The 13,657-nt window shown below is 49.1% G+C and overlaps 1 protein-coding gene across 6 annotated transcripts in view; it reads right to left on the minus strand.

Annotated features, from left to right (window-relative positions):
* GGACT (gamma-glutamylamine cyclotransferase) overlaps nucleotides 1-13,657 on the minus strand; it is a 34,248-nt gene that overhangs the window by 8,809 nt on the left and 11,782 nt on the right. Inside the window, exon 1 of one of the 6 annotated variants that reach the window (XM_074378476.1) lies at nucleotides 12,194-12,349. The exons of 4 other annotated variants lie outside the window; for them this stretch is intronic. The gene's annotated coding sequence lies outside the window, so the exon portion shown is untranslated. Of the gene's footprint in view, nucleotides 1-1,809; nucleotides 1,897-12,193; nucleotides 12,350-13,657 lie in introns of those variants that run through there. One more of the 6 variants, XM_074378481.1, reaches the window with a different exon arrangement.

The raw sequence follows: 13,657 nt of genomic DNA on the forward strand, positions 1-13,657 counted from the left end.
GCTTTGATACTTCCCTCCCTGGACTGTTTCTTTACAGCAGTGACCAGGGCTTCCTGCCCGGCCGCCCCCTAGCTCCCGGGGAAACATTTATGACAAAACACCTTTCTGACATCAAACAAGCAGCTCGGGTGACTTGGCGCCTCTGAAATTGAAAAGCTGGGGTCCACGCTTGCAACGGACCCCAGACTCAACCTTCGAGGGTCCGTGAAAACAGACAGGCCCGTCACGTTCTGACGACAGGCGGGGTCTCTGAGCCCTGCCCTGGTGACCATCTGGGGGTTTTATGCTTTGCCCGCACTGGAAAGTTCTAAAAAAGAAAACAACTTTTAATGCCATGCCGCTTTAAAGGCCAGCGTGTTGCCATCTTTAAAACATATAGTGACCACAAGGGAGACGCGATCCCCACCCCGCAGGCGCAGTCTGCGGCCTGTTAGGAGCTGGAAAAGCCCCGAGGCCGTGGGGAAAGGGCTCCGTGGGAAGAGGCAGGACAGGGAACTACAGGCCTGGCCCCAGATCCAGGGCTGCTGGGGGCCCTGGTGCAGTAGGTGTAGCAGAGAGAGCACGCAGTCTGGTCCCACCCGCACTCTGACCCCCAGAGAAGGCGCCCAGGGCCCTCAGCACAAAACCCACTTGCCCTGTGGGCGTGGCTTCAGAAAGCCGGGCTCCCCCTGCCAGCCCACCTGTGGCTCAAAGGGGACAGGAGTACTGCTGCGGCCACAACCGAGGGCATTTTTACTGTGTGCAACCCATGCTGTATGCTTCACTTATGTTCTCAACTCACACTCAGAATGACACAAGATCTCCCCGCTCCCCACTTCTCTCCATGTTACAGATGGGAAAACAGACAGAGGTGAAGTGATGGACACAGACGGCCCTCAAACCTCCTCGCTGCCTGCAGAGGCTCTGCCCAGCTCTGGGAGGAGGATGCTCTCTCATTGCCTTCTGCCCGGGACTCAGAACAGGAACCGCTTCCAGCCACCGGAGGGCCTCAGGCAGCCGTGGCCTGGGAAGGCCACACACCAGCTTCCATTTCCATCCTCATCCTTAAAGCGTCCACAGGCGTTTACTGGGCATGGAGCACACACTGGTGCAGCCTGCCTGAGCAATCAGCACTTAGAAGTGGCCCCCTTCCTGGAACTGTTCACAATTTTATTTGGGCACGTGTAAATGTCTCAGGGGACGCTAATGCACACTCGCCAGCATGGATACCCAGGCAGCCCCAGCAGCACAGATCCCGGTGGACTCAAGACAGGTGGGATTCAGCAAGGCTCAAGAATGAGAACTAGACAGTACTGCGTCCCCACCTGGGTCAGCCAGGAGAGGCTGCTCTGAACAGCAGGAAGAAGGCAGTGGTGTTCTAAGAAACGTCAACAAGCAAGAAACTCTACCCTGTCCTTCCTTCCTTGGGTACTTCCCCGTACAGGCCAGCCACACATACTGAAGACAACGACCAGGAGGGGAGGGTGCCCTGCAGGGCACACGATGTGAGTTTCCTTGTGTGTAAATTACACATCAAAGAAAGTTGATCTAAAAAAAAAAGATTAAATGAGATCATGGAAAGAAGGCAGTTTGTAGGCCACCCGGTCTGTAGTTTTTATCACCAGTTTATATTTTATCTGAGTTCAGCATACTTTCAGTCCCTAATCAGCAGCAAAAACTTCTCATCTCTTATCTCGAATTTCCACATGCATCCAAGTATTTCCAAACTGTTTCTAACACAAATTTGTGGTGGCCTCCCTCTCTTAAACTCGATCGTTTTCTGGAACTCAGTGCCCAGTGAAACCGGACAGACTTCTCCGTAACTGTTACCTGGGCTCCTGGGAGGGAGGCAGAGGAAGGCAGAGCAGCCCCAGGTGTGACCTCTGAGGGACAGGGCCTGGGATTAAGACTCACTAGCTGTCACTACCCACCCACGGCCTGTGTGCACTGACTGCTGATCAAGCAGAGACATCCAACGGTTGGCTACCAGGAAACGTAGCAAATGATTTGCCTTTTAGAATATTTTTTTGCAAGCCTGCTAGAGGAGCAGCTTTTAACTCACTTGCTGGCAGTTGCTCAAAACATGTTTATTCTGCCTGGAAAGAGCCAGGAATCTGTGTCTGCTCCTCACCCCCATCTCTCTGTAGGGCCTGGAAAGGGCAGCAGGTCTGGTTTAAGGCAGACAGCTCCCACCCTACCTGGTAGCCCCCAAAAGATCTTTTTTCTCTCTTGGTGACAACTCAGGCAGAAAGCAGTGGAGGGAAAGAGAATGACTACCCATCATGGACTGTTTAAAAGGTCTTGTCCTTCAGAAACATTTTAAGGCTTAAATGTTTAACTTAAAATGGTTATTTGACTGTTTTGCTTTCTTAGGTAAGAAATGGGAGTTTAGGAATGCAACTTAAAGTTAGAAGCACTACAGGAGCACAATTATAGACTCACCCAGAGCCTTCCTTAACTAGGTGCTTGCTAACAAACTGTCCTAGAAAGAAGAGAAATATACCCATTTAAACAACTCCTAGGTAACCGTCTAGAAATCAAGCCTACCCAAGAGTGAGAAAATAAAATAGTCACAAATGCAGGTGAGGCCCCTGGATAGGCCTGGGCCCAGACCCCCTGCATGTAACGTAATATTTCATTGCTTTGGAGGAACAAGTCTCCCAGACAGAGCACTGGACAGAGGGCTGAGGGATCAAAGGTCAAAGCCAAGCCTCTGCAGACCTCAGAGGGCCCGGCCTCGCCCCAGCCAAAGGCGCGAGGCCACGGCAGGTCATAGGAGATGCAGGCATCCTGAGCTCAGCTACCTCGGGGCCCAGCACCCAGCCAGGGGCCAAAACCACGGGACGAAATTAGTGGCGAGAAGACTCTGGAAGATGACCGCCAAATACAGCTGCAGGACCTCAGACCTCAAAGGCCCAGAAGACCACCTCCACTACAAAGGGAACCCCAGCACCACTCAGAAACCACGGCATAGGTGGCCCCATGGCCGGTCGGCACTGTCGGCCTGCACTGCCAGCCACAGCAAATCAGGAACAATCCCAGCTCCACTCCCAGGGGGCTCTGGAATTCAGGACTCAGTTTTTTTGGTAGCAATAACAGATTCACCTTCAGGATTGTTTTTTTGCTAAGAATATTATTAAAAACCGGTTAAATCCTCTAAAAAGATGTTGGCTACCTGGAGGCAGTGGGGTAGGCGGGAAAAATGCAAACCTAGAAAAGGTAACACCTCCCTTAGTGCGCCCGAATCACTCCCAACACGCTGCAAACACAGAACTCCATTTTAAACATTTTTTTAAAAAAGAAGCCTTTAAAAAATAAAAGCACTGAACTCAAAATTAAGCCTGATGGGTTTTTTGATTAATTAACTGTCCCCAAAGCATTCAGATCCTTTCATGCTTTTCTAATTAGCCCAAGTAAAATTCAATTAAAACAGCTGAGAGAGAAGTTAAAACTGAATTACAAGAAAGGAGGGAGGGAGCAGGCAGGAAATGAAGGGCGTGTGACCGAACATGCTTGTAAATACTTGACGTGAAGTGGGGCCCTTCACTCCCCGTTCCTGTGCGTCCACATACATGGCTGGTCATTGCTCACCCCCAGCGGCCACATGACTCGAGTCCCAAATTCCTAGAAAATGTTTTGTCGGAGTGACTGGGGCTTTGAAGGAACTGGATGCACTGAACTAAGTGGATCCAGCCCTCTTAAACACTACACCCAACCCCCCAGAAGGGCAAACAAAAACCCACTTGAGCCCCACTGACCGTTGGGACCGGCTGCGAGGAGCCAGGGGGCCCAGGGGCCGAAGCCAGCCTTCCCCCGGGTTCACCACATCTTGGCCTCAAGTGTTTGGGGGCAGATCCCAGAGCCCTAAATGTTACTAAAAAGCACAATCTGGTCTACACTTGGCTTTTGAAAATCACTTAGAAGACAAGATGCAGTCCACTCCTGGGAGAGCAAAATCCTGTTAAAATGCAAAAATCCCTTGTTACCGCTTTGTGTGATCACAGAAGAGATGCTGCTCCGTGCGGTTTCCTCACTTTTCCAAAACTGGTTTCAAAAACAACAGAACTACAGGTCTGCTTTTCATCACGTGACGTTTGTTTTCTTATTTGACTTTACAATGTTCCTTCCGTCCTAATAAAGAGGAGGACTCGGGGAGGCTCCCCTGCACTGCTTCAGCCGTTTTCCTAACGAACAGCCTGAGCGTGTTAGGGGGGTAACAACGTATTTTTTGCCCCATAGGAACTCTGTCACTTCCCTTTCCCAAAATGACGTTCTTATATAAAAACAAACAAAACAACATGTCGTACATGTGAACAGCAAGGACAAGAAATCAGGGCTGTCTCCTGTCCGTCCCCATCTGTTGTGGGCCCAGCCGCGGGTCAGTGGGCCCAGCCGCATCTTCTTCCCTGGCCTGGGCTGTGGTACTAGATTCCCCTGGTATCTCAGGAGATACCCCCGAGAAGGCCATGCTTTACAAACCATTTAAAGGTAACTAAGGTTCTAGTTGAAGCCCCTAAAAACAGTGCACTTTGCTCATCCTCTGAGCGGGCCTCCAAGAACCAGGCCCCGGGCTCTGCTGCCCAGTGGACCTGGTGCAGAGACAGCAGGGGAGCTGATCCATCCAAAGCCATGTAAACGTGCCCCTGTTTTAATACAACAATGATTTCAATTATTTTTGAGTTAAGGAATTTTTCTCTCCCCTCCTGCTGTCCCATCTTGGAATAAAGACAGTTCTCCAGGGCAGTGGTCCCTGCCCCAGGGACAGGGCAAGTCCCACACAGCTCGGGCTACACCTCCTTCCCAGGAGCTCACACCCAAGTGGAAAGAAGCGGTCTCCTGACCCCGGGTCCTCTGGGGAGCCTGTCCCCTTCCTCCCTGCATCTGAGGGGCCCTGTCCTCCTGCCCACTCTCCGCCAAGCTGCAAGCCGACCTCTTCTCTCCTCCACGAAAAAGGAGAGGTGCCCCTGCAATCCAGCCCCGCCCAGATCTTCTAGGAAGACACAGCCCAGTGGGAACTGGCTGGAGTGCAGTTTGTCCATTTCACCTACTGCCCTGGGAGAAAGGAAGAAAATTTTCTGTACAGGGGATGTCAGTGGTTCTCCGGGAACTGATGTGTTCCCTCCAATCCTCCAGCAACAAGTGTTATTGTCCCATTTCACATATGGAGACTGAGGCTCAGAAGATTTATTTAACCAGAACAGCATAGCCATTAAATGGAATGGCCTGGATTTAAAGTCAAGGCTTAATCCAAAATCCACACACTTTCTACCAAGTAATATTTGATATGGAGCCAAGAATACACAATCAGGAAAGAATCATCTCTTCAATAAATGGTGTTGGGAAAACTGGATAATCACAGGCAGGAAAATAAAATTGGGCCCTTATACTACTCACAGAGAGCAACCTGAAGTGGATTAAAGACTTAAACATAAGACCTGAAACTGTAAAACTTCTAAAAGAAAACACGGGAAAAAACTCCCTGATGCTAGTCCTGGCAACAACTTTTTAGTTGTGACACCAAAAGCACAACAACAAAAGCAAAAATCAGTAAACGGGACCAACATCAAACTAAAAAGCTTCTGTACAGCAAAGGAAACGATCAACAGAATGAAAAGGCAACCGACAGAATGGGAGGAAATATCTGCAAACCATGTATCTGATAAGGGGTTAATATCCAAAATAACAAAAAAACAAACAATCTGATTTTTAAATGGGCAGAGCAATTGAATAGACATTTTCCCAAAGACAGACAGATGGCCAACAGGTACATGAAAAGGTGCTCAACATCACTAGTCATCGGGGAGATGCAAATGAAAACTACAGTGAGATACCACCTTACACCTGCTAGAATGGCCATCATCGAGACAAGAGGTAACAAGCACTGATGAGGATGTGGAGAAAAGGGCACCCTTGCACACTGCTAGTGGGAAGCAATGTACATTGGTTCAGCCACTCCGGGAAACAACATGGAGGTCCCTCAAAAAATTGAAAATAGAACTATCATACGATACAGCAATTCCACTTCTGGGTACGTAAGCAAAGGAAGTGAAACAGGATAGTGAAAACAGGACACCTGTGCTCCCATGTTCATTGCAGCATTATTCCCAACAGCCAAGATGTAGAAGAAACCTAAGTGTACACACACACGGACTATTATTCAACCATGAGAAAGAAGGAAATCCGGCTGTTTGCAGCAATATGGACAGAACTTGAGGGCATTATGCTGAGTGAAACAAGTCAGACAGAGAAAGACAAATACTGTATGATCTCACTTACATGTGGAACTTTAAAAAGTCAAACTTGTATAAAGAGAGTAGAATGGTGGTTACCAGGGGCCGGGGGCTGGGGGTGATGGGGAGATGTTGGTCAAAGGGTATAAACATCCAATTAGAAGGTGAAGAAGTTCTGGGGATGGAACACACAGCACTGTGAATATAGTTAACAATACCATATTATATACTTGAAAGCTGTTGACAGAGTAGATCTTCAATGTTGTCACCACAAAAAATAAATGTAATTAAGTGACATGATAACAGCATTAGCTGACGTTATGATGGCAATCGTACTGCAATATATATCAGATCAACACACTGTACCTTAAACTTACACACAATGTTATATGTCAATTATATCTCAACAAAGCTGGAAAAAAATCAATGGAATATTCTTTTTGGGGTGATGAGAATGCTGGTAGAATTAGTGGTGGTGGTTGCACAACCTTGTGAATATACTAGAAACCAATGAACTGTACACTTTGATATGGTGATTTTTATGGTATGTGATTTATCTCTCAATAAAAATAACTGGTTAAAAAAAATCAGTGGAACAGATTAGAGTCCAGATGTAGACCCATACTTGTATGGACAACTGTTTCTGATAAAAGTGCCAAGGTAATTCAAGGAGAATGGATAGTCTTTGAAACAAATGGTGCTGAACAATAGGATATCCATACACACAAAAAAATGAACTACCACTCTTACCTCACTCCATATAAATATACTTAATTCAAAATGTATCCAACTGCAAGAGCTAAAGTTCTAAAACGAAATCTTATTAGGAAACAAAAAGTACAAACAATAAAGAGAAAACATGGAAAAGCTGGACTTTATCAAAATCAAAAATGTCTGCTCTCAAAAGGCACCCACTGATTATAGGAAAAGGCACACACACACACTGGGAGAATTTATCTGCAAAACATAGACTACATATCTGATATAAATGACTTGTATCCAGAATACACAAAGAACTCTTAAAGCTCAGGAAGAAGCAAAACAACCCAAATAAAAGGGGCAAAAGATGTGAGCAGACACTTCACCAAAGTATATAAAACTCAAGTAAGCACTTGAAACAATGCTTAACGTCATTAGTCATTAAGGACTTGAAAATAAAAACCACAACGAGATACCATCATACACCCAGTGGAATGGGTAAAATTGAAAACACTACTAACATCAAGTGTTGACAGCAATGTAGGGTAACTGAAACTCTTATGTATTGCTTCTGGGAACGCAAAACGGTGCAGCAAGTTTGGGAAACAATCTTAAAAGTTAAACATATATTTACCACACAACCTAGTAGTCTCACTCTTGGGAATACACCCACCATAAAGGATTTCGTATATCCACACAAAGACCTGTACAGGAATGTTTTATAGCAGTTCTATTCACAACGGCCAATAGTGGAAACAACCCAAATGTCCATCAACTTGAGAATCCACAAACAGACTGAGGTCTATGGAAATAACAGTATCCATACAATAATATGGATAAATCTGAGTGAAAGAAGCCGGACACAAAAGACTACACGCCATGTGATTCCACTGACATTCTGGAGAAAGCAAATCCTAGTGACAGAGGACAGAGGACAGAGCAGTGGCTGCTCGGGGCTGGGCTCAGGGGAGAAATCTGACTACGAAGGGGCACCAGGAGCTTTGGGGTGATGAAAATGTTCTGCATCTGATTGTGGTGGTGATCACACAAGTATATACATTTGTTAAAATTCACTGGACTTTAAATAAACGTGAACTTTATCACATGCAAATCAAAAAAGCCAATTTTTTTGAAAGTCTATTAAACTTCAGCATTTGAACAAAGTCCTTTTATCCACCATGATTTTACATGCTTCTTGCAATACATTAGTACTCCATAAATCTTAGGCCTTATTTTCACCAAAGTGACTCATCCATTCCCCTCTGCTCCAACCTGAGTGCAGATGGCTGAGAAGTCTATGCTCTGTTTTAGCTTCTACCCAGGGGCGCTTCACTCAAGTCCATTTCCAGAGACAACTGGAATTGCGTGGAGTCAAGTTCCAGCCCCACCAGGATTCATTGTGTGGCATCACACCTGTTACTGGCTGGGAGAAATCCTGTCCTGGGCCAGGCCCTTGTGAAGATTTCACCAGGACACTGAGCACCTGCTTTGGCCTCAGGCCCACAAGGCTGGTTTGCCTGTCTCACTCTTCTCCCCTAAGGACCCTCCCAGTTCAGGACTCACATCAAGCTCTTGGCCACCATCACCCAGGCCTGTCAGATCCCCCTGGTTTGCCTGGGTTTTGCTGCTGTTTTGTTATAGACATTTCCATTTCTTCACATAATCAATCTCTGTTTTCCTAGACTCTTACCCAAGTCTCCCGCGTGTGTTTAAGTGTGATCCCGGGACAGTGTCCTACAGCAAAATGCAGTTCTTTTCTAAAGAACCAGGACACGTGTGATCCAGCGAGACTGATGTATAACATGGAAGAGCCTCCAAGATCTGGAATGGCTCCCACAGCCCAGGCTGCACTCCTCCCCCGCCTCATCCAGGGCCCAGGACCGTGGGGGTCATTGCATCACAAGCACGAACCCCCCAGACCCCATCAGTCACGCACTGTCTCATCGGCCCAGTCCCAAGAAACGCTCCCCTCCTTCCTCCCTGACCTTTGGCTCTGCACTCACAGGTGAGCTCTTGGCTATGTCTCATTAAACATTAATATTCCTGGAACATTTTAACCTCTTGGTTCCAGTATTTCAAGTTATATTTCTCTTATTAACTCACCATTAGTTATCTAAACCTCCCTGAACTCACCACTGATTATCTCAACTTCCCTAGACTCTGTTTTATTGGTTTTCATTTTCTCATATAAGCAAAATTTCCAGTTAGTTAGAAGTGCCCTGGTGAGCTGCTTATTTCTGTCATTAAGAGGTGAGACCCACCTTTTCCTCATTATTCCCATTTCTGACCCATTTGAGAGCTTGTCTTGCCACCGAGGGCTCTTCTGAGACACGAGGCCTCTCCTCTCTGGTGATATGAACACTCAAACGATGTGCTTTTGAAACTTCCACACTGCAGGCCAAACATCCCAAGCGGCCCTCTTATCCTATCTTCAGAAGCAAAGCAAACCTGGGCAGAAACACTCCCTTACTTAGAAGAACTTGGCTCCGGCGCAGCCCGAGGATGCTCTTCCCCTTGGCCCGAGGCCCCCGGGCGTCAAGAACCGGCTGTGGATCAGACAGGCCTGGGCAGTGATGCTGGCAAATGAGTGAATCTCTGAGCCTCAGTTTCCCTCTCTGTCCAATCGCACAACAGTACTTGTCAGGGGAGGGCGGGCACCCCTACCTGGCCAGCACCAGGTGGGGCACCCGGCTGTCCTTGCACCAGCGCCCAGCAGACCGGGCTTTGCCCTCGTCCCTTCAGGCTGTTATAACAATGTCACCATGAACTGGGCGACTTACAAACCACAAACGTGCTTTTCTCACAGGTCTGGAGGCTGAACAGATTCAGTGTTCGGGGGTGGGGGCACCACCTTCTGGTTCACAGACGGCATCTTCTCGCTGGGTCCTCACCCTGAGGAAGGGGTGAGGGCGCTCTCTGGGGTCTCTTATCAGGGCACTGGTCCCACAGTGAAGGCTCCGACCTCATGACCTAATCACCCCCAAAAGCCCTACACCCCAATACCAACACACCAGAGGTCAGGATTGCAACATATGAATCTTGGGGGGACACAAACATTTGGTCCATAGATAGCAGCGTTATTCTGAATGACATAAACAACAAATAAAAAATTATTAATTCTGCTCAAAAGCTCACTCTCTAGTCTCCCTTCCCTGAGAAGACAGTGGAAACAGAACCTTACTGCCGGCAGCTTCTTCCAGGCCTCGTGCATCCGTGAGATTCAAAAGGATGGGTTCGGGGCAGCCCTGGCTGACCTCCCTCAGCCTCACCGGGAGCAAGCTCCCGTCCCACCCACCTCCCAGGCTCGGCCACAAGGTCGAATTGCCAGAAGCAAAGTGGAGTTTTATTTTTCCATAAAAGGACGACAAGCCCCTGCCCACCCCACCCCCCACCGTGTCCTCCAGGATCAGACATCTGACGGCAAATACTGCAGGCACTCTGCACAGCTAAGCTCGGTGAGGGCAACATCGTGATTTCCATTCTCAAACATACACTTTAGTTTTGCACAGAAAAGCAGTATTTTCTTGCACAAACACCATCTTCCCCAAACCAGGTGGGACCAGTAATCACGACCAGCACCTGCATCACAGCACTGACTAGGAGCCAGGTATACTTGTAAGCACTTCACATCGTGCCTGATCTAATCTTCACAACAACCTTTGAAGCAGGCTCCTTTCCTTCCCTTCTACCTGTGAGGACACTGAGACAGAGAGTGCAGGTAGTAAGTGCTGGGCTTGCCCAAAGTCACACAGCTAGTAAGCAGCAGCCCCAGCTGGTCTGACCCTGGAGTTCAAGTGCTCCCAGTCCCTGCCCCGGCCCGGGACACACCGGAAAACAGGGCAAAGTCAAAGGGTTATTCATCTTGAGTTGTAAGCAAGGTTGACATGATCTTACTTGGATAAAGCTTATGTTTACACTGATTACAGGCTGGCCTGTGTCCCCCCAGATTCCTGAGGTGGAACTCCCAGCCTCCAGTCACTCAGGATGTGACTGACTTTGGGTCTTTAAAGAGGTGATTAAGTTAAAATGAGGTCACCAGGGTAATTCAATATGACTGTGTCCTCACAAGAGGACATTTGGATGCTGACTTGCATCCAAATGTTTTTTTTCTTCTAGTTACTTCATTTTTACTGCTTCATATTTGCAGCAAACAAGTCAAGGTGCTGAAATTATTAATTTATTAATAAATTAATACAAATGTTAATTATACAATTAATTATATATTAACATTAATATATTATCTGGATTTTTTTTATCAACTAAATAGGAAATTCTCTTTAAATAACCATCTCCTTACTTCACAGCCCACCCAGGAGCAAATGAGAGCACATTTTAGCGCAACTGGGGCCACATCACCAACCAGTCTACAAGCCAAGGGAGAAGCCACGCCTTGATCTTGGACTTGCAGCCTCCAAAGCTGTGAGGGACGGACTCCTGCTGCCTGAACCCCCTCGTGGCACTGAGCTACTGCAGCCCGACGGCCTCGGGCACCCTCTCCATTCGCGCCCAGGCTGGGGAGCCACCTGACAGCCTCCCCAGATGTGTCCTCGCTCCAGCTGGACTCCCTGCCTTCCTCTCCAAGCCAGTTCTGCTTCCAGCTCTCTCAGCAGCAGCAGATCCCAAGGTCACACGAGGGCCACGCTCCTTCTGGGGCCCCTGCCCATACCTGCCTCCAGACGGAATCCCAATCAGGCCTCTCTTCCAGGATCCCCCACCCACCACCCTCACCCCTAAGCCAAACTGAGGCCGAGCTTGAAAGCCTTCAGGGCTCCCAGCCATGCTCAGCTGGCCAGCTGCTTGGACTCCAGGAGCCTGGCCACACTCCCACCCTGTGACTGCAGTCCGAGCCTCACCGACTCGGCCCGCTGCTCCCCCAGCCTCCCCCAGCCTGCTCCTGGACACCACATTCATACCTTCCCGCCCAAATCCAAGCCGTCCTTAAAATCGCAGCCCCGGTGCTGCCCGTCCCAAAGCCTCTCTGATTCTCCGCATCATGGTGCGCTGGTCACGCTCTGTCCTACGTGCCAGGTGTTCCCTCCCTAAGTTCCCGAAGGGCAGGGACACGTTTTAAGTTGTTCCCCATAACGGAGCACGTGCGGAGAAAGTGAACACATTCGTTCACCTGGTCCTGGGAATTCTCAACGAGCCAATTTTCTCTATTTTGATCACAAATAAATAAATGACAACCAAGCAGCTTCCAAGTCAGTATTTGGTTGAAAGCTGGCTCCTCCAGCAGAAACAGGGGCTCTCCAGGGACCACAAGGCCACCGTGGACCCACACGTACCGTGCACTCACTGCAGCCAGACCACGAAGAGCACGCTGGCCCTGGAAGTGGACACTCAGCTGCAGGCGCTCAGGCTGGACCAAGGCCAGGCGCTCAGCCTCCGCCTGGTGCTTCTGGACGCTGGGAGGTCCCACGCGACCTACGCCCTCAGGCTCAAAGTCTAGGAGAAGGTGGGGCATGTGCTCAGAGAACTCTACAGTGGAACATGGTGTGAAAATGGAGCTCTGAACAAGATATACTGATTGTTATGGGCTGAACTGTGTCCCCACCCCCACCCCCAGTTCACACGGTGAAGCCCTAGCCCCCAGCACCTCAGAAGGTGACTGTGTTTGGAGACGCGGTGTTTAAAGAAGCCATTCAATTAGAATGACTCTTTAGGGCGAGACTTACACCGATCTGACTGGTGTCCTTGCAAGAAATTGGGGCATGACAGAGACACCAGGGACACAGAGTAAGGGCCACGTGAGGACACAAGAGAGACCTCAGGAGACACCAAACCTGCTCGCACCTTGCTCTAAGCTTCCAGCTTCCAGAACTGTGAAAAAAATAAACCTCTGCTGTCTAAGGCCCCCGTCTGTGGGACTCTGCGCGGCAGCCCCTGCGAACTACCATGATACAGCTGGCGGTAACACGGCCTGTGCGGCGAACCTGGAAAAGCCCTAAGTTAAAGAAGCCAGACACCTGAGGTCACGGTGTCTTTGATTCCACTGACACGAAGCGCCCCGGACAGGCAAGCCCACAGACACGGGAAGCGGGCTGGCGGCCGCCAGGGGCTGAGGGGGTGCGGATCGCGGACTGGCTGCTTGCCGTGCACAGGGCTCTTCTCAGGGAGTGACGCTCTGGAGGACGACGGAGGTGGCGGCGGCACAACATTAAGTAAGTGCTAAGTATCACTGAACTCTCCATTTTAAAAATGTTTTATGTGAACTTCACCTCAATAAAAAACTCTAAAATTAAAAAAAAACTTTTAAAAGGTAGATAAAACACGCTATTAGAATACGATGTGTTGAGTGAGCGAGTGAATGTGCCTGAGCTGAATGGCTGTGCGAGATGTGGCCCCTGAACTGATGGGGGGGTCAACCTGGAGAGAAGGGGGTGGGCGTGGCATTCCTGGCGGGAGCCAGGGCACCCAGACGGAGGATGGGTGAGTCTCTGGGGGGGACCCACTGGCCAGCGGGAGCCAGAGCCTGGCCGGCAAAGCGAGGATGAACGGGGGCCTGGGGCCAGCAGGGTGGAGCACCGTCGTCCTGGGCTGCGGGGTGGACTGGATCCTGCGGCTGGGGCCTCCCAAACCCGGCTGAGGTTTCAACTTTTCTATTCCCGAGCCCCAGCCCACCTCCCAGGGAGATGTAAGTCTGGAGTCAGGACAGGAACATGTATTAGTAATAAAATACAACATTTTCAAAAGGTGATTCTGATGATTACCCTTTGGGGAAACCACTGAATTCCCTCGAGCCTTTCATT

This window comes from Camelus bactrianus, chromosome 14, assembly GCF_048773025.1.
Source record: "Camelus bactrianus isolate YW-2024 breed Bactrian camel chromosome 14, ASM4877302v1, whole genome shotgun sequence".
Classification (NCBI taxonomy): domain Eukaryota; kingdom Metazoa; phylum Chordata; class Mammalia; order Artiodactyla; family Camelidae; genus Camelus; species Camelus bactrianus.